This window comes from Cricetulus griseus (assembly GCF_003668045.3).
Source record: "Cricetulus griseus strain 17A/GY chromosome 1 unlocalized genomic scaffold, alternate assembly CriGri-PICRH-1.0 chr1_0, whole genome shotgun sequence".
Classification (NCBI taxonomy): domain Eukaryota; kingdom Metazoa; phylum Chordata; class Mammalia; order Rodentia; family Cricetidae; genus Cricetulus; species Cricetulus griseus.
Window position 1 is genome coordinate 9,275,227 of NW_023276806.1, and position 24,400 is coordinate 9,299,626.

The 24,400-nt window shown below is 39.1% G+C and overlaps 1 long non-coding RNA gene across 1 annotated transcript; it reads right to left on the reverse strand.

Moving 5' to 3' along the window:
* Window positions 1–10,496: 10,496 nt before the first annotated feature.
* On the reverse strand, window positions 10,497–12,564 carry LOC107979402. Its single transcript, XR_003481321.1, has 2 exons — window positions 12,383–12,564; window positions 10,497–11,278 (listed from the first exon to the last, which is right to left on the reverse strand). It is a non-coding gene; the product is annotated as an uncharacterized LOC107979402 (long non-coding RNA).
* Between the last annotated feature and the right edge of the window lie 11,836 nt (window positions 12,565–24,400).

Sequence of the window (24,400 nt, forward strand, 5' to 3'; positions counted from 1 at the left end):
AAAAACAAATTTAAATTTGTATCAATAAACCAAAATCCATACCAGTGTAAAACATTTAAGATTGATAGTTGTGTTTTTTTTTTTGCATTCAAGAAAATTCAATAATCCACCCCTTTATCCTATCATTACTATAACCCCTTTTCTTTTCAGAAAGACACCTTGAATCTAATCTGCCTTTTCAGACCTTATCTTGACCATTACCAATAACAACTTGTAACCAGGCCCTTAAATGATAATAGATACCCATAACCCATCTTTCGTGAATGTGGATGTACTTCTCTAGACTACTTCATGTTGATTGTGGGTGCTGGTAACATTTGGGGAACCCTGAGAAAATTTAGGATAATTGTTAAGGACTCTAGATGACCATGTTCCTGTGTGCCTAGTGCTAAGGTGGAAGTGTCACCCCACCCCAAAGAGTCTGGATGTTCTGGTGGAGGTTCCACCCAAGTCCCCTCCCGCACCTTCCTCCAAACCCTGCTGTGTCTCGGAAAGCTCACCAAATGATGACCTGTGTCCCAGAGATTCTCAAGACCACTCTCACAGGGTATTTAACCCACCGCCTCTCAACCCCCCAAACCAGACTCGTGGTTTTCCAGTCTCTCCCGTCTCCTCTCTGGAGGACTGGAACACCATCCAGGAGTGTTGTGTTCATTAAATGTGGACTTTTTCTCATTTGGTTTGATTTGGTCAGATTTGGATTGCTGCATCAGCAGAGAGTCTTGCCGGTCATTGGTGGCGCTCGCCTTTAATCTCAGCACTCTGGAGGCTGGTGGATCTCTGTGAGTTCGAGGCCAGCCTGGTCTCCAGAGCGAGTGCCAGGATAGGCTCCAAAGCCACAGTGAAACCCTGTCTCGAAAAACCAATTAAAAAAAAAAAGGAAAAGAAAAAGAAACTTTTCACCCAGAATTCTTTTTTTAATTATTTGTTTCACATATGAACCACCACTCTTTCCCCTCTGTCTTCTCTACCCACTCCCTTCTGCCATCTTCTTCCTTACCCCTGCCATCCACTTCTCAGAAAGGGCAAGGCCTCCCATGGGAGTCAACAAAGCATGGCATTTCAAGTTGAGGCAGGACCAACCTCCTCTGCCCTGTACCAAGGCTGAGCTAGGCATCCAACCACATGGAATAGGTTCCAAAAAGCCAGCTCACAGACCAAGGTCAGATCTTGGTCCCACTACTAGGGATCCCACACACAGACCAACCTACATAAAACTGTCAACCACATGCCAAGGGTCTAGATCGGTCCCATGCAGGCTCCCTAGCTGTAGGTCTAGAGTAATTGAGCTCCCATGAGCTCAGATCTCAGCTGTCTCCTTTGGTTTCTTTGTCATCTATTTTTTTCTTTTCTTTGTTTTTTTTTTTTTGTTGTTGTTGTTGTTTTGTTTTGTTGAGACAGGGTTTCTCTGTGTAGCTTTGGAGCCTATCCTGACACTCGCTCTGGAGACCAGGCTAGCCTCTAACTAACTCACAGAGATCTGCCTGCCTCTACCTCCTGAGTGCTGGGATTGAAGGCATGTGCCACCAATTCCTGGCTTCTTTGTCATGATCTTAACACCCAACTCATATCATCCCTCCTCCCTCCTTTTGACTGGACTAACAGAGCTCAGCCCAGTATGGGTGTGGATCTCTGTATCTTCTTCACTCAGTTATTGGGTGAAGTTTCTATGATGATAATTAGGGTTCTATGCTTTGTCAGGTCAAATAGAAATTCTGGCCCCACACTGGACCACCATATGCAGTCAGCATTTTCCTGTTCTGACCTTCTGGTCCCAAATAATGGACTGGGAGGCTGAATGTGAATTATAAATGCTTGGCCAGTAGCTCAGGCTTGTTACTAGCTAACTCTTACACTTAAATCATCCCATATTTCTACTTTTGCTTGGCCACGTGGCTCATGGATTGCTATCTCATCGCTTATACATCATGTTTGCTTTGTGGCTGGCATCTCTTGTGGACCCTCCCTCCGCACCCCTTTCATCATTCTCTCTGTATCAGGTTGTCTCTCCCCATCTCTTCTTGCCCTGCTGTTGACCAATCAGACTTTCATTAACAATGATGGTAATCCATAGCACCAAATAGTATCAGGAATGCAGATTTGAGCTCAGACATAGCAGTAATAATAGGAATGGATTGATAAAGAGAGATTTCCCATACTAATTTTGTGGCTGTGTGTTTGTAAAACACTCACCAAGAGTTCCATAAATACAGAAAATAATTATCAAAGTGTGATGAAGCATCAGAGATCTAGCTATCATAATACACAAAATCATTATGCATGCAGTGTAATCAATTGCTAAATACACCATACACTCACATGTCATAACTAAGACATACGTTTGTGTTTAAGGTTACCAGAGAAATGATCTTTCTCCCTCGGTATCACCAGCTTTACAGTGAGAGGTGGATGTTCTACAGGAGCACTGACTGAGTCTGTTCTTTCATGAGGCTAAAAATCAACACAGTGATGAGAGGTGAGTAAGAGCTCATCTGTTCTCGGGACTCTCAGAAATAATGCGCTGTGGGACAGGAGTGATGGAAGTAGACATTTAAAGGTCTACTCACTTTCAGAAGTTCAGATCTCTTCACTTGAATGCAGGGAGCTCGCTTCTGTGGAGTGTTCCCATTAGAAAGAGTGGTAGGTGTCACGGGGACTTAAAGAGGAGGCCTTTGCTTGGGCAAAGCTTTCTATGAATCAATACCATCATAAAACAACCCTCTACCACAAGCACATAATTCAGCTTTGCTCGAGGCCATGTCAAGACTCCTGCTCGCTTCCTGAAAGGGCCCTAAATATGGAGACCAACACAGTGCTTTTAAGGTTTTCCCCAACTTGGTAGATTAAAGGGCCATCCAGCTGGCTCCTTAGGGAAGCTATTATGGAAATTAAAATGCCCTTTCAAAAGTCTGCTAAGTCCCTCCTGGAACCTGGCTCCATCCCCTATGTCATCTTGCTCTAGGTAAAAAGAAAAGTGCTTGTGGATAATATTCATTGCATGGGGAATATCCAAAGCAATGAATTGCTTTTAGAGTTGATTAAATGCTAAAATGAAGCTTTTTGATAACCATGAGAGCTGACTATTGTAAGTGTACTCCAGTGTCATGAATATTACTGCTAATACATGATAAGATTTTTAAAAGGACATAATAAAGTGTAATAAAGAATAGATCACGTCCTTCCCTTTTGAGGTTTAGAAAGAGCTATTTGGTCTTTACATGACGGCAAAAGGGAAGTCCTTTTAAAGTGAATGACTTGGCCAGGGAGGTTGTAAAATGAGATTAATAGCTTAAAGGAATGGACTGTTCAACAAGCTGTGATGAGGTTAGAGATATTTTAATATCAAAAAAGGGGATTTAATGAGAATACAATTTAATACTTGTGGTCTGACAGTAACAGAAACTGTTGATGATTAATAAGAATGGTCAGTTATTTCTCTATGTACATGGCTTAGCCGGGCAGATTGGGACACCAGTGCATTACAGTACTGACTACATTAAATACACACACTAGCTAGAACTAACAAGGAAAGGAACTGTTGTACTCTGAGTTAATTTTTTCAATATATATATATATATATATATATATATATATATATATGAAACTATATATATATATATAGTTCTGTAGAATCTTAAATAAATGTAATAAATGTATTCATTAATATTCAGATAAAATGTAATAATGTAAATAACTTTAAATAATAAGATAAACTTTGATTGAAAATGTATTAGGGTGTGTGTGTGTGTGTGTTTGTGTATGTGTGTGTAATTTGTGAATAAGGCTAGAGAGGTGGTTAAGAGCCTTTACAACAGTGCTTTCCCATGTGATCCAAATTTAGTTCCCATTTCTCACATTAGCAGGATACAAGTGCCTGTAACTCCTCTCCAGATGACCAGGTGCCACCTTCTGGCCTCAGTGAGCACTGCACTCACATACAAAAACCCACATATAGACATACATGCATAGTCATAACTAAAATAATGATGATGATTATATCGAAATAAATGATCATGTTATCCCAAATATACTGTGTACACTTCTCTTCCCTTGTTCAGATTCCTTAAGTATTTGGTGCAATGTTTGCTAGAATACTATTTATGACCTTTGTCGAAGTTTCACTAACAAAGGACTATGTGAATACTTCAAAAGCATTAGCATTTCATTAAATCACTGACATAATGTAAAATGTTTAGTGAACATGCTAGAACCCAATCTCTTCATTCTATGACTGAAAAACCCAATACATGTGCTTGCATACATGTGTATAGTTACATGTGTGATATAATGTGTTTATAACAATTGGTTTCATTTGTTAATAAGTCATTTATTTCCCAAAGACTGGAATACTATTCATGATTTTATTAGGCAGCCTCCATTCCTCTTCTTTATTGTGTTTATCCTACTGGCAATAACTTTCTCTTGTCTCTTTGCTTATATTGCTGAAGATGACCAGAAACTTCAAGGACAAATATTCTGTTCTCTATCTCAGGAGCTTAGCTCTCAAGTTATGCCTCTCTGAATTTTGAAGTTGACCTAACTATAAAGAGGAAAATAAGCACCCCTGGGCACCACTTGTAGTGTGAATCCACAAGAATCTGGTAAAGGTTCTCAAGATTTTATTTTGCCATGAAATGGGGGTAATCCCTCACTGATATAGACCAGGTTAGAGGCTGATGCTATTTCAGCTGCCTTCAGTCACTTGTTCTGTCCAGGGGTGAAGAGAAAAAAAAAAAAAAAGCTGCCTTACTTCACTTCACTCCGACCACCCAAGAGAAGGAGCAAGCAAGAGAGATACCCTTCCCCCTCAGCTTAGAGGTTGTCAAGTAACAGAGAAGACCATACCCTAAGGCTTGCTGTCCCTAAAGTTATTGGCTAAACAGATCAAAATCCCACAACAGCTCAGTGGCAGCAAGAATAGATGGGGGCTGGGGAGGCCCAATTAACTTCGACATAAACACTTAGTCTCTGGTTGTCTGAGACTCCTTCCCAGATGTGCTTGTCTCTCAGGTGGCTGCTGAATTTAAAGTTCTCAATATTCTAATACTAATTTCCTTGATTGTGGCAAGATATCAAAAACGTTATCAAATCAGGGTATTTATAAATGCCTCATTATGTCACAAAATCTAAAGATTTCAGACATATGTTTCATTTTCCTTATTTCCAAATAAATAGAGAGCCATCACTGTTTTAGTTAATATCAATATTAATCCAGAGCCACACAACTGAAGGCTCATTTGAGTATCACAGTCACAGAAAAATCCTTAGTCTGTTTTGAGAAATGGAGAGACTGGGTTGGGATTATATTTCAGAGAGGGAACTAGTGCCAAGAATTTCAGATTTCATGGAATGGGAAGACTTTATATTCAAGAAGAAAGCTAAATGGTTTGGTAGTGTAGGTTAGGTGCAAATGATTTCCCCAAACCATAAGAGCTGAGTTCCATGGGGCATACAGAGCAGTTGAACAGGCATCAGGAAATCAGAAGAGGTGTCTGACTTGGTAATGGCTCTGACATAGACATGGAGGTTTCCTCTATATAAAGATCACACTAAGCCTTGCATGGAACTAGAAATATAATAAAAACCAACGTGGAATTCAAGGGATAAACAAGTAAACACTTTCCTCAGGGGTTCTTATCTCCCTCCCCTTTTTAGAGGGACTATGCAATCTTCTCTTGGGGTCCTCCTTGTTTCATAGCTCCTCTGGCAGTGTGGATTGTAGACTGGTAATCCTTTGCTCTATGTCTAAAAATCATATATGAGTGAGTACATACCACGCTTGTCTTTTTGTGACTGGGTTACCTCACTTAAATGGTTTCTTCTAGTTTCATCCATTTGCCTTCGAATTTCAAGATTCCATTTTTTTTTTCCACCAAGTAGCACTCCATTTTGTAAATGTACCACATTTTCTCTATCCATTCTTCAGTGGAGGGGCATCTAGGTTCCTTCCAGGTTCTGGCTATTACAAACAATGCTGCAATGAACATAGTTGAACATATGTCCTTATTTCATGAATGTGCATTTTTGGGGTATATGCCCAAGAGAGGAATTGCTGGATCTTGAGGTAGACAGATTCCCATTTTCCTGAGAAACCACCATACTGATTTCCAAAGTGGTTACACAAGTTTGCACTCCCACCAGCAATGGAGGAGTGTTCCCCTTTCTCCACATCTTCTCTAGCATAGACTGTCATTGGTGTTTTTGATTTTAGCCATTCTGACAGGAGTAAGATGGTATCTCAGAGTTGTTTTGATTTGCATTTTGTCGATGGCTAAAGATGTTGAGCACTTTCTTATGTGTCTTTCAGCCATTTTAGATTCCTCTATTGAGAATTGTCTATTTAGTTCTGCACCCCAATTTTAATTGGATTTATTTGGTGTTTTGGAGATTAGCTTCTTGAGTTCTTTGTAAATTTTGGAGATCAGCCCTTTGTCAGATGTGGGGTTGGTGAATATCGTTTCCCATTCTGTGGACTGGTGTTTTGTCATGCTGAATGTGTCCTTTGCCTTACAGAAGTTTCGGTCGGAGGTGGGGGCAAGAAGACTGAGACAAGGGAGAGATAGAGGAGGGCAAGGAAGGAGATGCCTTGATAGAGGGAGACAGCACAGGTATGGAGAGATGTCTGGCACAGGGGAAATGCTAGGGGATCCACGGGGATGACTCCACCTAAGAATCTAGGCAGTGGTGGAAATGATGCCTTTGATGCCCTTCCCCTGTAATAAGATTGATATCTACCTTGGTTACCATTCCTAGAGCCTTCATCCAGTAGCTAATCGAAGCAGAAACAGGCACAGGCAGCTAAGCATTGAAACATACTCCTGGAATTCAGTTGTGGAGAGTGAGGAGGGATGAGCAAAAACACTGGACCAAACCAAGCCCTTTGAATGTAGGTGCCAGCTAGGAGGCCTGGGAAGTCTATGGGACCTCTAACAGTGGAGCCAGTGTTTATCCCTAGAGCACAAATGGACTTTGGGAGCCCACTGCCTATGGGGGAATTCTATTGCAGCCTAGATACAGGAAGGAGGGCCTAGGCCCTGCTCCAAATATATGAAGGACTTTGAAGGTCCCCCATGGAGGCCTCACTATCCCTGGGGAGGAGGTGGGGGATGGGTTGGTGGGTTGGTAGGGAACATGGGAGGATGGGAGGGCAGGGGAATGAGGGGATTGATATATAAATATGAGTGCCTCAAAAAAAAAAACACACAGCTGCTAGCCAGGCATCAAATCACCAAGTCCCTTAACCTCCAAATTGAGTTCCCATTTTGCTCTCTTCTGCTTGCCTTATTTATAGCTGCATGGGTAAGCACCTGGCATACTATCACCAAGGAGGGATCCTGCATCTCAGGATGTTCCACAGTCTTTTATTCTTCCCCAGTTCTTCCTAGTTGAGTATGACAATGGTCTACCTTGAAAATAATTTGCAAATTTCCTCATTTTTTTTTTTGCTATCAGCATGAAGGAAGCTTTGATGCATTTAAAATTTGAGACATATCTCCATTGGGCCATGTCCATCCTGATATCCTTTTGCCTCTGCCTCCCAAGTACTGGGATCCCAGGTGTCTATAACAGCACACTACTGGACCTTTTTTTTTTTTTCCCCCCACTGGGCTGCTCAGTTCTTGAACTGATTCAATTTACTTCTGTTTTTACCTCGTCTTGTTGATTCCTACACAGCAGTGAGACAGAGCTTTCTGAGATCATGTGTGCCAGGTCCAGCCATCCCCAGTTTGAAGCCATTGAATACCTTGTCACATCCAGAGTAAAAACACACTCTCTTCCGAATCCAGGAAGACATTTCCAACCCAGCCTTCATGTAGCTTGCACTGTTACCATCCATGTCTCTTCTTCTGTATGCTGCTTCGCTAGCTGTCCTCTGGTGCCTGGACACATTCAGCCAGTCTTTTCTATGGGAACTTCTTTTCTTTAACTCTGAGTAGAAGGTGCAGTTTGGAGAGTCATAGCTTAACTTCAGATTCACATTCTCAAAGTCATGTCCCATGCATCTTCTAGAAGAACAGGGGCCACTGGACATGACATCTCTCCATGGTTCATGACTGCACCTGGTATTCACTTCATCATGAGGCAAAGGTCAGAGCCTGCTTTTGCTTCCTGAGCCCTATACTTGAAGATCCCTCTAGAATGTCAAGCCCTGGCCTGAGCTTCTATACTGGTAAGAGGTACCTATTTCTCCCTACTTGTTTCCTCTCAATATTTTACTAATAATTTCCACTTGATGTAGTCATTTTGCCTCTTCTTAGCCTTTGAACTCATATTTTTATACCCCTGTTTTATTATCTTGACACCTGTTTCTGTTATGTCATCCAATTGCTAAATAATTCTGGGTCTTTAAAAATGGATTTGATTTCATTGCCTATTTCACTGTATTTTAAGGTTTTTCTAGCTTGCTTTGTCTTTTCCTAAGAACTTCCTTTCCCTCTTTGTATTCACAATCCTGACTTATAACTTGGCTTATATCACTTATCTAGCTTTCTTTTTAAATCTCAGGCTAAATTAAGTTTGATCTTGTGATGTTTACTTTTTATTTTTAACAGTCATACAATTTCTCTGGATCAATAGATACCCTGTCTTTTATTAGAATTTATTCAACTTTTAAATGTTTCCTATTTAAAATATAGTTTGGGTCTTAGGAGACAGCACAGTAAATCATGTGTCATGCAAGCATGAAGACCTGAGTTCAAATCCCTAAAGCCCATACAAAGCATAAACATACACATACACACAGGCATCTAATACCAGAAAGTCAGAGACAGGAGAATCCAGGAAGATACTGATGAAGACAGATCACCTAATGTCATGTTGGTGAGCAGTGATGACATCCTGGCTTAAATATCTCCAATTGGCCACACATTTCACTCATACACATTAACACACATGCAAACACATATACACACATACACACATGAGAGAGAGAGTACATACATGAATTAATATATATATAATATATATATATATATATATATATATATATAATTTTTACAGTTTCTTAATTTGTGCCTATGTATTAGTTTTTTTTTGTGTGTGTGTGACTCATGTATTTCTATATGTTCATGAGCAAGAATTACTTGCTATTCACTTACAGAGGCTGTCTGCTCTGAGAAATTTCAGCCTGTGTTTTTCAAATATTCATTTAAATAAATGCATTCTCCGTTTACAAATATCTGATCCTTTATCATAAATTTAGTCAATAATAAGGAAGAATTTACAAAGAAAGTTCATTGTCACAGTACTGACACTGATATATTTAAGTAAATACATGTAGGCACATGTATTAATTATTTTTAATCTCCTAAAAACTGGGAGTATGAAAACAAATTGATCCTTAGAGCATTTGCCTGAGACTCACTCATCTGACTGCACTGGAATATTTGGGATGTATACCTGGAATTTCTTTTATACATTTGCCTTGAGTGATATTTAAGCACACTTAACTCTACCAACTGGTATCTTAGTTTAGTTAGCCCCTTATGTAAGAATATAGTATAAAATTCCATTGCTCCGTTTAGTAGCCAGGACATATTGTGAAAATAATTAAATGGCATAAAATATATTTGAAATGTAACTTTCTACGTTGTGTTTGCTCATAAAGGAATTTGTTTTTTTAAAGGAGCTGTCTTTTCTGCAAGAAAAGAAGGAAGTAAAGAGAGACTATTAGAGATTGCCTGTAAGCTTGTGTTATGGCAACAGTATCCAAAGTCACTACTGCCTGCCATTGTCATGTTTCTGACATCATGTTCTATCAGCCCCTGTGTGGATCTGGGGAAGACACTAATAACTTCCTTTTGCTTGCACTCTTTCCTGCAGCCATTCAGGTGTTCCCTGCAGATGTAGATGGGAATTTCTCCAGGCAAATGATTATTGTCTTTGTTCTTAGCGTTTGGTACTGGAGGGTCAAAGCTAAAATAGAGTAATCATTAAATGTAAAATATTATGTGATGGCTAAATATATTTGTTAGAACAGAAATATTTCCTCCTACCTTTCCATAGGCTCCAATGTAATGGAGAAGGCATTTGTAAGTTTTACTTCTTCCTTGAATCTAAGTGTCACTTTAATATGTACATCTATCTTCAATTTGATACATGTCTGTGGTTTTACATGATTCCCCATGTAGCTGGAATTATTAGTACTGCTGAAATCACAACAAATTTTTAGTAGTAATGTGGAAACTCAAGATAATCTGCCTACAAAGTATCAAGGGGGACAATTCTTACAATAGTTTTTGTTAGATGGCAGCTATGGACACTCATCTATGGGTGGAACATCTACTCCTTTCTTATGCTACAGAGCCTAGAAGCTAAGTACAAAACTTAGATGCAGGTACAGGTTTTCCTTTCATGTTCCAGTGTTAGTCTTGAAAATATTCCTGAGGTAGATATGAAATCTTTGTTCTGATATTAGAATAAGCAAGCAGTGGCGACCTGAACTGAACCACATCTGGAATCCAAGTATATCCAACATACAGCGCAAAGCAGAGATGTTGGGTCAAAAGTCATTTATTTCAACCTGACCACTGTCAAAGCACATATATGTGCCTATGAGGACACAGCTTTGTTGGAAAGAAAGCTGATTTCAGGGTAACTTCCAAGAAGTATGTTGAGGCAGTAGGTGTCTGATACAGTTCTTGTGGGAGGAATTCACTAAATTAAGGAAAGCCAGATGTAATGTCCCCTGTTTTTAATCTTGGAACTAACAGGCTGTAGCTGGAAGAGTGCCAGGAATTCAAGTCCTCTCTAGACTATGAAGTGAGTCAATGACCAGCCTAGAATATAGTACATCTTGTTTTAGCAATCCCTTTTCCTCAAAAAAAATAAATAAATAAAATAAAATATAAAAAGAGAGAGTCTTGAAATCGCATGGAAAACTCTAATTTGTTATAATTTATGTTCATGTTTCCAGCAAGAGAATATAATCCAAGCTTCTACTGGCCTTTTGTGATCTTATGGAATTGTTAATCACACACTAGGGTTCCAGAAGAGGCCTAGAGTAGTCAAATACACAGAGCGTTGACTTTCATGTTTATTCAGATTCTAATACTTGGTGAATTTCTTTGTTTTACTTTTTGTTTTTTCTTCACAAAGCCTTTCTAGGAATTTCCTTTCTTTAAAATCACTCTGATAAATAAACACCACCTTGTGTTTGGCTGTTAATCTCTGCTGTTTGGTCTCTGTATCCCATGGATAAATTGTACTTCTCCAACAATACTCCCAGTTTTTAGGATTCTATTTCAATTCATTTAGCTTCTTCCACTTTTACTTTAGTCTAAAAGTAAAAACAAATATTGGTATTTCATAGACACAGTGAACATACTACATTTGCTGACAAATTCTCTTTTATGACTCTTACTTTGTAATACTAGTCAAAAATCCCCACTAATCTGTTATGTACTATAGCTTGGGAAACATAATTTTCATTTAATTTCTTAACAAAAATCTGTGCTGACAAATTTTTCTCCTTAGATAAAGTAGTTGTGAACTACCAAAAACTGCAATGAAACTCAGTATATGGACAAAAGTCAAGGAACCTGGATAAAAATATGTCTCCCTGGTCCTCACATTTAGTCCTAATAAGTGAAGGACAGTGGCCTCTGAAACTCTGTTTACATTGAACTTTTAAAAGATGATGTGGGATGTGATATCCGTGTCTGCTCTTTCTTATGATGCATTATGCTGGTGTTCTAAATCTTTGTTTGTGTTTCAGAAAAGTGTGGCATATTTCAATTCTATTCATACTTATTTATATTTCAAAGCATCAGCTTAAAGTAAAGAGAATTCAGTACAGTCTACAAAATGAAATGGTGTGCTTGGGCATTTATCAATGTCTTTGCAGTCAAACAAGTCAATGAAAAGTGCTAAAAGAAAGGATGTTTTAAAGCTAGAAGGAGCCAAAAGAGCAAAGCCCAAAATTTTGACTTTCTGTCCCCAGAACTCTACTACAGATGAAGTATAGTGAGTTAGACTTCGGAGTCACGAAGACCAGAGTTTATAAAAAATCAACACAACTGTGGACTACATAGAGGATTGTGAATGTCTCTTGTGGTATCAGGATTGTGTCTTTAAAAGAAACTAAAGTGAAGGCTATGTTCAGACAGACTATGAACAGCTAAGGAATTAAAGCATTTGAAAATTTACACTCAGCACCCAGCACAGTCTTTGGCCATCATGTGCCTATTCATGTAAACACCTTTCTAGGTAATTATCCTTTTTCTTTATTTCTAGGACTGTTGACATTTTAAAGTTTATTTTAGGAAAATGCAGTATTTTGTTGTTTTTATTTGTTTATTTTGATTTGTCTTATTTCACTTGGAGTTTCTTGGACCTCTTTATGAATATACAACTGTTTTTACAATTTTCCTTTTATATTTACCTTTATGAGGAAAAGTTCACACTCCTGATCCCTTTGGAGCTACAGACTCCTGTGTGAACCAATGGGAAATGATATGTGGAAGACAGTCTCAGTCCCGGTTGCCCAAGTGAGCTCTTGAGAAAGATGCATATGTTGCTGTTACCAGGACAGTGCAACTGTAAATCCAGATGATCTGTCACAGACTACGTGAGAGGAGAAGAGCGAAGCTTACAGCCACATAACCTAATGCATTTAATGAAATCTAGAGAAATCACAGATGGACTAAAACATGCAGGAGTCGCAAAAACATACAGGTGAACTAAATACCAGAGGCCAATTCTCTTCAGAGTGTTTTGATAGATCAGTTCAAAACCCATTGTGAGGCTATCATCCCCATTCAAAGCAAAAACAAATGAACAGAAACGTTAAGATCTTGTAGGAAGATGGGCATATCTTCATTTCTTTCTCCTTGGTCCATCAGGAAATGTGACACAAACCAGCTTGCTGTCACAGTGTTCCAACAGCTGCCCCTTCTCTCTGTGACCTTTAACAGACTTTTATTTAAAACCAAAGAGGTGTATTCTTACACAGAAGGAAGAAGCCTGATGGAACATATGAACTGTACCAGTCTACAGATAATTTTTGTCTTTGTAAAAATTCCTTAGATTTAAATCCTTGTAATCTAAACATGTCTACTCTGAGTTTACAAAAATATCCAGCTAATTTAATATGTGACTTTAAACTTTCTCTGCCTTTGGGCTGTACACTCTGGAGTCATAGCAAGAGTGAGACTTAATGGAAACCAGCCATTAATTGGGATGTGCTGAAAAAATGTGTGATTTGAAAATTATTTTTATAAAACCACCATGCTCCAGAAGTAGAAAATAGAAAGCTTAATGTTTTTTAATGTTTATTTTTATTAGAATTGGAGGACATGTATCATCACAAAATATCTAAGGAAAGATGAACACATCTCCTTTCAAATTCCAAGTCCAATATTCTCTTAGGTCAAATTACATCTGTGTAGGTGATATTTGTCTGAGACAAAGCAAAGGCTCGTAAGTAGATCTAAGAACCCTGAATGGCATAGCTTAGCCTGATACAGCCATTACACACTTATATTTCTTCATAAATCTTAAGGACATCAGTTGTCAGCCTGTCTGGTCTAGACACTGGTGTTCAGTTTCTGGTTCCTGTAATAGCTCAGAAAGGAAGATATGAACTATAAGAATTGTTAAAGCAACAAAAACGCCTCTGTGTGTTTTCTTTTGAGAGGAAAGGTAATTTGTTAAGAAACCTGCTTGACAGGATGATGGAGCATACTTCTTCTGTTTTTTCCCACCACGAAGAGCCCTGAGAATCAAAGGCAAGTCAGACTTGCTGTAGTGCATTGACTGACAATTAGATTTTAAAACCCCAGGAAATAGGATCTTAAAATGCTACCTAATGGGATTCTGAAATAAAGTCGACTGCTCTCAGGTAGCGTCAGGTAGCAAAATTAAAAGAAAAGCACAGAAACTCAATTATTACTGGAACTGGCTCGTTAAGTCAGCTGCTGTCACACTGGAAGCAGCTTTAACTCCGTAGCAACATTGCATATTTTCAATGTCTTGTACCATTAGAGATTATTTTGCCTCCTAAAGTTAATAAATGTAAATCAAATGTTGGCATTCTTTACACATGAAAATCTTTGGAGGCTTATTTTCTATGGACCCTTCTCCAAAAGCAGCATAATTTTATTAAGATGTCAGGACAACAGGATTTGAATGTGATGACTTAATAATTATCTACTATTATTAGAACCTCATATTTTTTAAGCATTCCACAGTGCTTCATAGAAGTTAGGTATTGATGAAGCAGTTCACAAAGTAATCATTCTAAGGAGAGCTTAGACGTTCAATAGCAATAATGGAAATGTAATAATGAAAACCATGGCTTATTGTACCATGAAATCTAATGCCCTGACAACAAAGGATATAAATGTTTAACATTTGTTATTTGACTAAAAAGTTTCCCATTGCATTGCATTTCTTTCCATAATTTTCCTGTGCTTTATTATTAAAAATGATCCAAAATTAATGGAAGGAATCCAAATGTGTCATTTGGAATATTCATCAGCAACTAGAAATAAGCCAAGCATATTCAGAGGAATCCATTCTTGTAAACATTTGCAAACGGAATGGAAGTGAGCGATGTTATGTTACAATATCCTCAGTGTTTGTAGATGTTGTTTTCCTTTGGAATTGACAATATAAAGTGAAAAGGGGAAAGCAAACGAGACTGACAGCACAGGAATATGAAGACTTCAGATGCCTCCTCTCAAGATGGAGGTCCTGGCCTTGCACTGTCCACCTTGGTTTGCTTCACACTGCAGCTAGATTCTCCCAAGTTTTGGGAAGGTATATTTTGGGCAAACTCCATTGACAGGCGTGCCCTGTTCTTTTGCACAGAAGCTAGGGATGGAAATAGATAAGATCTGGGACTCTGTGGATTTTGTGGAGTCTAGCGGCACCCCTGACACATGTCCTAACTTCAAAATATAGATCACTGGAGCCTACCTAATTTCAATTTGTTATTAATTCTTTATTCAAGAGACCAAAATCTTAATGAGCTTTTTCTGAATTCTGGGAAGTAGAGAGTTCCCAAAAAATTATTTTTCCAGACATGAGAATAAAAAATTTAAATGAATTGAGAACATTTGTTCTTACTCTATAAAGTCAGACATCAAAGTATTACCAGAATATACCATATAGTTAAGAATATTAGAATGGCCAAAGAGGAGATTTTTGACATTTTCAAAATACTAGGTGGCTATAACACATCAGATGAAATATGAGTAAGCATTTTCTTTCTTCAAATATAACACAACCAAAGAAACAGAACAAAAATAGTTGGAATCATGCCAAAACTACTCTGGTGTTTTGTATTTAATCATTTTGATAACAAGAAGCAGAACTACTCTGTTAGTATTAATTGAAGAGAAACCACTATTTATTACGATAAATCTTTCCACCAAAAGCCACCTGAGCTCCACCGCTACATGTGAGCTTTACGCCAGCCGCCTGCCCAAGTTAGGGCCCAAATGAATACACAGAAACTTGTATTAGGTACAATGCTGCTTGGCCAATGACTAGGATTCTCATCTGTTAGCTCAGTCTTAACTATCATAAACCTATATGTTTTATAAGACTTATCTTATCGGACGCCTTATTGGCATCTCTCCTTGCCGGTGGATCATATTGTGCTGCTGGAGCAGGAACGGGGGCGGGGGGAGGGACATTTCCTGTTTCCTTGCTAAATATGAGTCTCCTTGCTATGTCACTTCCTGCCTGGATCACCACTTCTCTACTACATTTCCCAGAATCCTCTTTGACTCCTAGTCCCATCTAACTTGCTGTCTCATTGGCCAAACAGTATTTTATTTAACAATCAATAAGATAAACATACACAGAATTACTTCCCCCATCAACTATTGGTTTGCACTGTGAATCCCCTCCCTCCTACTATTTCCAGTTAGTCAAACTTGGTATAATCATAGATGGAAACAAAGTTATTGAAATGCAAACAAATGTTTATACAATTTGTTGCTTTTGAAATAACAAAACAGTTGGTCTCAAAGCAAGCATGGTCTATCAAGAATAGCAAATTGTCTAGTGTTTTATTCTGCCTGCAAGTTACTAAGTTACTCTAGCACAGTTTCAAACATTCTGGCCTTAAACATAGGTTCTTAGATCTGAGATAATAGAACTTTTATTGATCATAGTAATAGCAATGATGAAACTAAGATCACACTGTTGTTTGGGGTGGTGGCAGTGGTTCTCAGGTCCCCATATGGGATATTAGATAGGGGGAAAACTCACATTCACAATACAGTAGATTTCATTACAGGAGGCATCTAATACTGGCCTCTTACAACAGACAGTAAGAACACTAGCCTCCCTTTCCAACCATTGAAAGAAACTATCTCTACTGTGCATGGATATTCTGTACCAACCTCTGGAAAAGATCATCTGCAGTAGGGAGGTGGTGCCTATGCTTGAAAAAAAAAAGAAGTGAGGAGTTGTTTTATGCCAGGTAGATGGCTTGGTGAGTTAAAAGTTTGCCTAGAACCCCAGGAAAAACCAGTAAGAGCTTTTAATCCCAGTACTGTGGAGAAGGAAACAAGGGCTGTCTGGCAAGTATCATCAAACCATAGAGGCCCAGATTCAGAGAAAGTCTCTTTTTCAGAGAATGATGTGAAAAGTGCTAGAGGCACATATTTAATATTAATTTCTAGACACACACACTAAAAATATAAAGATTTATAAATTGTCAGACTTTTCCAAGGGGAATGTACTGCTATCCATAGGATAAAGAACTTACTTGTGTAGACCCCATAACAAAAGTGTAATTTTACTAAAGGATTAGTAGTCTTAACCAATTTAAAGTTAGTGTTCACATATGCTTGCAGTGAATGGAAGAATCTAAGATGGAGTTAACAAACTTTAGCACTAAGTGAGCTTGACTTTGCCCTCCCTTTGGGCTTTCCTTCCCTTTATAGAGACACAAAGGATTTTCCATGAAACTCCTGGCACTGAAACAATGGATTGATTTGCTGTTGTCTATTTTGTATGAAGTGACTAACTTGAAACCCAATTTTACTGTAGCTGGATAGACTTTTTAAAAACTAGGAGCAAAGATTGTGTTTGCCAAATGAGCAAAACAAAGTCATTTTTCAGTTAATCTTCATTGTGAAAATATAACAAATACAAATGAGATAGTCAAAACCTTACAATTTAATTAACATTGAATCATTTTTATAAATATATAGAATAAAATGCAAATGGTGAAGGAAAAGCATATTAAGTAGTAAATTAAAGAAGAAAATTAATGATGCTGTAACACAGCATTCTTTTGATCAGAATTCACCTGGAAAATTTGACAGTACATGCAAATAATGAAGAGATGAAAAAATCTTAAAGAACAAAACACCACTCTCTTTGTCCTCACTGAGCAGTTATGGTAAAATATCAAAATCATCTACAAATAAACATTTACTATTATAGAATTCTTCAACACTGGCATGTTGAACTTATGTAATGAGTCCTGAGGTTACTGAGCACTGCTGGTTAGAAGGACTCACAGGACAAAACAGAGATGTAAAATGGTGTGTGGGTTACAAATAGGTGAATGAGAAGTTACCTGTCTTGTACAAATTACAGAAACTGCCCACAAAAAAGGAATCAATCTGAAGGAAGGAGCCTATTGGTGTAGAGTCTGAAATAGACAGAATTAAAAACTACTATATTGAGAAATATAACAATCAAAGCTGGAAAGCATAGAATCCATCTTAAAATGCAGTGAGCAACTTGAGGTGGTAAAATCTGTAATATGACTAGGAATTATCTTGAAGCCCAAAGCTTTAAAAATTGTAAAGAACAGGATGCTTATAAAAAGGTTTATTAAGGAAATAAACCCATGGAGAAAAAAAACTTTGTCAGTATTCTAAAAGAATCAAACTCTCAGTATTAAAGCAAAGCTTGTCCACAAGGCTGAGTGAGGTTGGCTGTGGTGGTTTACACTTCTAATCCAGCATGTAGAAGCCTGAGGCAGGAAGGTCACCAAGATGAGGGGTCCCTGAGATGCATGTGAACTTCAGGCACACCAGGTGTAGGTGGAGTTTTCCTTCCCACCAACTAGTTCCCAAATAAACACATAGAGCTTCTTACTAATTTGAAGGGTCAAAACTAAACACAAAGGGACTACCAAACCCTCTGCCTTGTCTCCAGGTTGCTTAGTTGCTGGGAACTGTGTGCAACAGGCCACCTGGAAGAAAAACAAAACCACATAAACCACAAAATGTTCCCTTCTGTAGCCAACCAATCAAAAGCGTTGACAAACAGGTTGCCCTACCAAAAATAAGACTGAAAAATTCTCCTAACCTTTCCCAAATATCAACCAACCAGAAACTGACCCATATCTCTCCCTGCCAACTGATATAACCCTGTGGTTTTTGCCTTTAAATACCCCAGAAGTAGACTAGAAAGGCACCTTCTCTGGTTGCTGCTGCATGAGTTCACTAGACAAGGTCCCAGCCACAGTTGGATATAGCCATGAGCCTTATTATTAGTATGCTTTTACAGTTCGGTGAGTCTGTCTCCCTGGTGGTCTTTGGGGGTCTTCTCCTCCTGGGCATAACAAATTATAAATGCTTGGTCAATAGCTTGGACTTATTACTAACTACTTCCTACAACTTGAATGAACCCATTTCTATTAATATGTGTATTGCCATGTGACTCACGGCTTTACCTGTCCTCTAGTGTGTCTTGCTTTCTCTGTATCTCCTGGCAACTCCTCTGACTATGCCTTTCATTTTCCCAGTCCTTAGTTTAGTTGTCTTGCCTATAATTCCTGCCTGACTACTGGACAATCAGCTTTTTATTAGCAATGAGAGCAAAACATTTTAATAGTGTACAGGATTATTCCATTGCAGCAGGAGCACCATATTTGATTCTGTCTCATACGTGAAGCCAAAGAACACATAAAGGAAGATAAGTTTGGAGAAGAGATGCATGTGGTGTGGAAGAGTCATTATGGTTCGGGTGCCATTAAAGTCACAGACAGGAAGCTGTAGGCATGAAAGAAATCAACTCCAATCACCCTGGTTGAGTTTAACAAGCTTAGCCTAGCATGTTCAGTGGGGAACTGGACTGGACTGCACTGTTTGACAAATCTCCTTGGATGCATCAAATTCGCTCTCGCTCTCCCTCTCCCTCCTCCTCTCCCTCTTCCTCTTCATTAGCATTTATGTCTTCAGTCCATTCTGTTTCTGGGTGAGCGGGCTGTCCTTCCACAATGCTCCTATTCATCTCAAGGTCAGTATACATTTGGTTCATTTTTGGCATTAATATTGTTGGAAATTACTCATTAACCTACATTTACCTGTTTTTCTTGCTTGGCACATAATACCCAGCAAGTGTTCCAGAACTTCCTTTGTTATTGTGCAGTGCTATGTCCTGCTCATCTTGTTTGCTCTATGTCTCTCAGAGTTCAGATTAATTTCACAGCTTAATCAGGAGGGAAACTTCTCTGACACACTTTTAGCTCCCTGGGACTTTCTAGGTTTGATCTGGCTTCTTTTCATCTTATAACACTCCATGCATTTCATGTTGCAAAAATCTTCTTGTTAGTTACTGTGACATTAGTACTATGTGATGTTAGTTAGTACATTGATGTCCCAGGGTTGATCATATAATCTGACCTCATTTCTTTACATTAAAAAACACAGGACCAAACACAGTAATGAATATTAAAAGTTCCTTTTCTATTTTTTCTTCTAATTTCTTTTGTTTGTTGTTTTGCTTCTTTTCAATATAGGATTTCTCTGTGTAGCTTTATAGCCTGTCCTGGAACTCACTCTGTAGATCAGGCTGGCCTTGATCTCACAGACATCCACCTGTCTGTGCCTACCAAATGCTGGGATTACAGGCATGTGCCACTTCTAATTTCATTTTGATTAGTAGTTCCTACTAACTGATAGAGATTTTCATGAGCCACAGTATGAAGATAATCCTTTAAATATTTGTACACATTTTACTTCTGTGTTGTGTTTTATTTTGTGATTGAATCATGATTTTTATAGTTCATTTGAAGGATACTTAACTTTATCTTATGAAACACAAACAGAATTAAACAACAAAAAAGGGAGGTACTACAAAATATAATCAAACTAATAGTTTACATGTTATTCTTAAAAATATAAATAAGAATATAAGACAACACTTGTCTCCAGTCAATGAATCCCTTAACCACAGTGAGATGACTGTATGTTGAGATAAAGAGAAACTTTGTAATTACTTAAGTCACACAAAATCCAATCTGGCATACAGTTTATGTTTGTTGAACAGAAATCCAATGGGTGTTGCTTTTTGCATCCTGATGTGATTTGGACTCTGATGTGGCACCAGAAGCCCCTTTTCTGTGTTACTGGCATGAAGCAAACAGTCGGAATGCACCCTACCTCCAGAAACGACAAACGCTTGCTAAGCAAGTCAAATCGTACTGCTCCACTCACACTAGTTCTTCACCACCAGCTTACGTTATTTCTTTAGCCAATGACTAAGCTTGAGCAGACACCCTGCTCTCTCTCCAAGTTTGCTAGAGTTTAAATAAAAATTTAAACTCTGGCTGAAGTTGTATTTCTAATATAATAAGCATCCTAAAATGCCAATACAATATCCACAACTGATATTTCATACATAATGAAACTTAATAAAGCCGAGTTTAATATGAGATGTCTTCTTTTTTCATTTTGGTAGGATCCATTCATTTGGGCACTCTCTACTACGAATTATTTATTCTCTTCTTGCTTTAAGTTTGTATTGTAGTCATAACAGATCTGTGATAGTTAGTTCTTACTGCATATGATTTGATTTATAATTACCTAGAAGATACAGGAAAACCCATCACTGTGACTGTGAAAGTATTTAGAAGAAGATTATTGAAGGCTAAAACCTGACCCTGACTGTGGGGAGGACCATTCCGTAGACTAGGGAATTTGAGTGGAAAAGGAATAAGTGACTTGAACACCAGAATTCATCTGTCTGCTTCCTAACTGCAGATCCCATGTGACCAGGGGCCTCATATCTTTGTTTCATGTCTTCCCTCCTTTAACAGACTGTAGCCTCTCAAAACATAAAAAATCCCTTCAGTCATTTTTGTCAGTGGCAATGAGAAATGCAATAAGAAGATCTGTTTAAGCTTTGCTATAAACTTTTCTGTGTTTGTTTTCTCACGGTCATCTAAATGCAAAGATGCCTTTATTTCCCCCAACTTAAGTATTTCCAGACAAGCGAAAAGTTCTTGGTTGGCAAGCTGAGGGTTGACTGAATGTGTTTCTCACAATAAAACATTGACGTTGTTTTTCCTGTACTCCTACAGGGCAGCATTGCTGCACCTGGTGCACCTCTGCAGTCAGTAGGCACATTCTTACCATGCATTGCTCTCCATCCTGTAAACTGTCCTTGAAGTTACCATGACCAATTTGTCAGAAAGTGGGGAAGCATCTTTTTTTTAAAAAAACATAATTCTTTATTGATTCTTGGGAAATTTCACATCATGCACCGCAGTCTTTATCAATTCCAAATCCCTCCATTTCTGCCCCTCGTCCCTTTAGTATGCTTCCCCAATACATTATAAACAAACAAACAAACAAACAAAAACAACCAAAAAACCCCCACCTTGCTCCTCCATGCTTCCAGTGCCTCTTCATTCATCCTAGTGCATCAGAACCCTTGGTGTGTTCTGGAGTATACCCCTTTTGTTCAATCAGCCCCACTTGCAAAATGTTCATTACAATGAGTCATCGGTCTGGTTCAAGGCCTCTTGTTTCTGGCACACCATCTCCACCATGTTGGGCCCTCTTTGAAACTTCTCTGGGATATCCTTTTGTTGCTCTGAGTCATGGAGATTCTGTTATTATCCTTCTATGGAATCAGTCCCTTTGAGCACTCCAGCAAGTCAAAGATGAGGCAGCTGTTAGGGTGGGCCAACACACATCCCAGGACATGGGTCAGGGTACTAGTTGAGCTGGTTTGCCCAGGCCATTGGGACAACCTCCCTCAGGTTAGGGACAGAGCCAGCTCTCCTAGGCCCATGTCAATGTGACCAGCTATCCCATACCTATGGTGCAGGAAGGTGGCATCTCTCCCATGAGGAATGGATCAAATCTCCCATGGAGGAAGTATCACCAGCTCTCCTGCTATAGTGTCCATTGAGGGCAGTGCCAGCTGCCTTGGGACCAGTGATGTAACATGAATTGATAAGAACCCAGATATTGGGAAATCAAGCTGAAGATCAGAAAAGCAAAGAAGCCAGCCACTATCTCTCACCTCTACATAAGACCAAAAGAGCTTTCCTGTCCTCAGAGTGTCTGAGAATAAATCTCCAAGACTGACTCTGTTCCTTCCTTTTATATCTCTCAAATCCTGGGATTAAAGGCAGGTAATCCCAAGTGATGAGACCACCTTTGTGTGAGCTGTTTTTCTTTAGGACTGGATCAATTTCCTATAGCTCAGTGTGGCCTTGAACTACAGAAATCCATCCACCTGTCTCTTGAGTCCTGGGATTAAAAGTGTGTGCCACAACTGCCTGGCTCTAAGGCTAGCTGTTGGGATTAAAGGTGTGTAACAGCCCAGCCTGGCTCTATGACTTGTGGCTAGCTTTGCATTCTGAGCCCTCAGGAAAGATGTATTAAATCATAAACAATATTTCACCACAAGTGGGGGGCAGGGATAGTTCAGCGCAGCCCTTGGGTTTCAACACATATCGTTGACACCCCTCCTCCACGAGCTATGAACATTAGCCCAGACCCTGACTACTGTTGAGCTACAGACCCAGACAGGGTCCACTGCAACAGGAACCACAGACATTGACTCAGACCCACCTTGGCTGCATTAGGGCCATGAACTCAATGAAACATGACCCCTTCCTGCAGCAGCACAGGACATCCATATTAGCATGGCCCTGGCAGAAGCTTGGACCTTGGAGAACAACATGGACTCATGTCTTTGACCAGAACTCAGTCATAGCACTAGCCTTCAGTGGTTATGAAGCTTGGACATCAATGCAGACCTTCGCTGCTGCAGGGACATTGACCCACACATAACCACCCAGGAGCAATGTCATCATGTCCCCCATGCACCCCCATGGCAGCACAAGCCACTCAGATGAACATAGTCCCAGTGGCAGATTGGCCCATGGACAACACAGTGGCCACAGATGGTGATCCATGCACTGGGCACCCCCTTGGCCTTGGTGGCAACATGGGTCATGGACATCAACATAGATCCTGGCTGTCGCAGACCCAGATACGGTTGTAGGCAGAAGCCCAGGCTTCAAAGTCACTCTGGTCCTAGGTGGCATGCAGGCCACCAATATCAGCCCATTCCTCAAAGTTCTTGCTTCTTCAGATCCTCCTCTTACCACAGCACATGAATCATTGCACGACCATTCTCTCTGAGCTCACAGCCATATAGTTTCTCATGAGAGTGACACCCAATTGTCCTGTGGTTTGTGGTGCTGTGAAGGCATGTGGGTGTTTTAGGCAGGCTGAACTGTGAGGACTCAGGCTGTCCCATGGTGACACTTTAAAAAAATGAATCTAAAAGAAAATGAGAAAGAAAAGAAACCATTTTAATATTGGTAGGGAGGTGAATAAGATGTGAAGGAAAATGTAAGGCCCCTACTCACTCTTCAAGTAAAATACCTACGTACTTGGAAGGGAATGGAAAGTTCATACTACTTGGTTTTCTGAAATTATTAAAAGTTAAATGTACACCAGCTTCTAAACAACAAGTATTGTATTTCATAATTTAGCAGTCTAATTTATGCCAATGACTAGAGCTTCTTTATCAAATTTCTGATGTGGTATTTTAAACTTGATATTCACTTAACATACTCAGCGTTCTATCTTCAGGTTCAAGTAACATCAAATGCCTGTAGCTGGTGCTTTTGAGGAACCAGACAGCTTCGCAGTTACAACAGCAGTTCCTAAAATACATGCTGTAATATAGAATATTAATTATGGTGGCTCTTGTTTGGTTAAAAAAAAAGATGCTTGTGCTGCTTTATTGACCGAAAATACTGTATTTATCAGAATCTGAACCTGGGTAATCTATTAAACTAAGAAACTGACTAGCCCTGGACTTGTTATATTAATAAGATCTAGAATTATTACTCTAAGACATAAGAAAAATTACTTTAATTTCTGAGGATAAATTAAATGCTGCAATACTCTAAATGCATTCATGTGTGTTAGTAAGGAAATGAGGCAAAATAGTCTGTGCTCACATGTAGTTTTCAAATTTTTTAATTTTATTATGTGTGTGTACATGAGAAGGTGTCTGCATGTGCTGTGTGTATGTGTGTTGGTGTGCACACCTATGCTTGAGCTTGCAGAGGTCAGGGATAAATTCCTGTATCTCCCTCGATACTTCCCACTTTACTTTTGTTTTGAAAAAGTTTCTCACTAGAAGTTTTGGCTAAGCTGGCTGGTTAGCC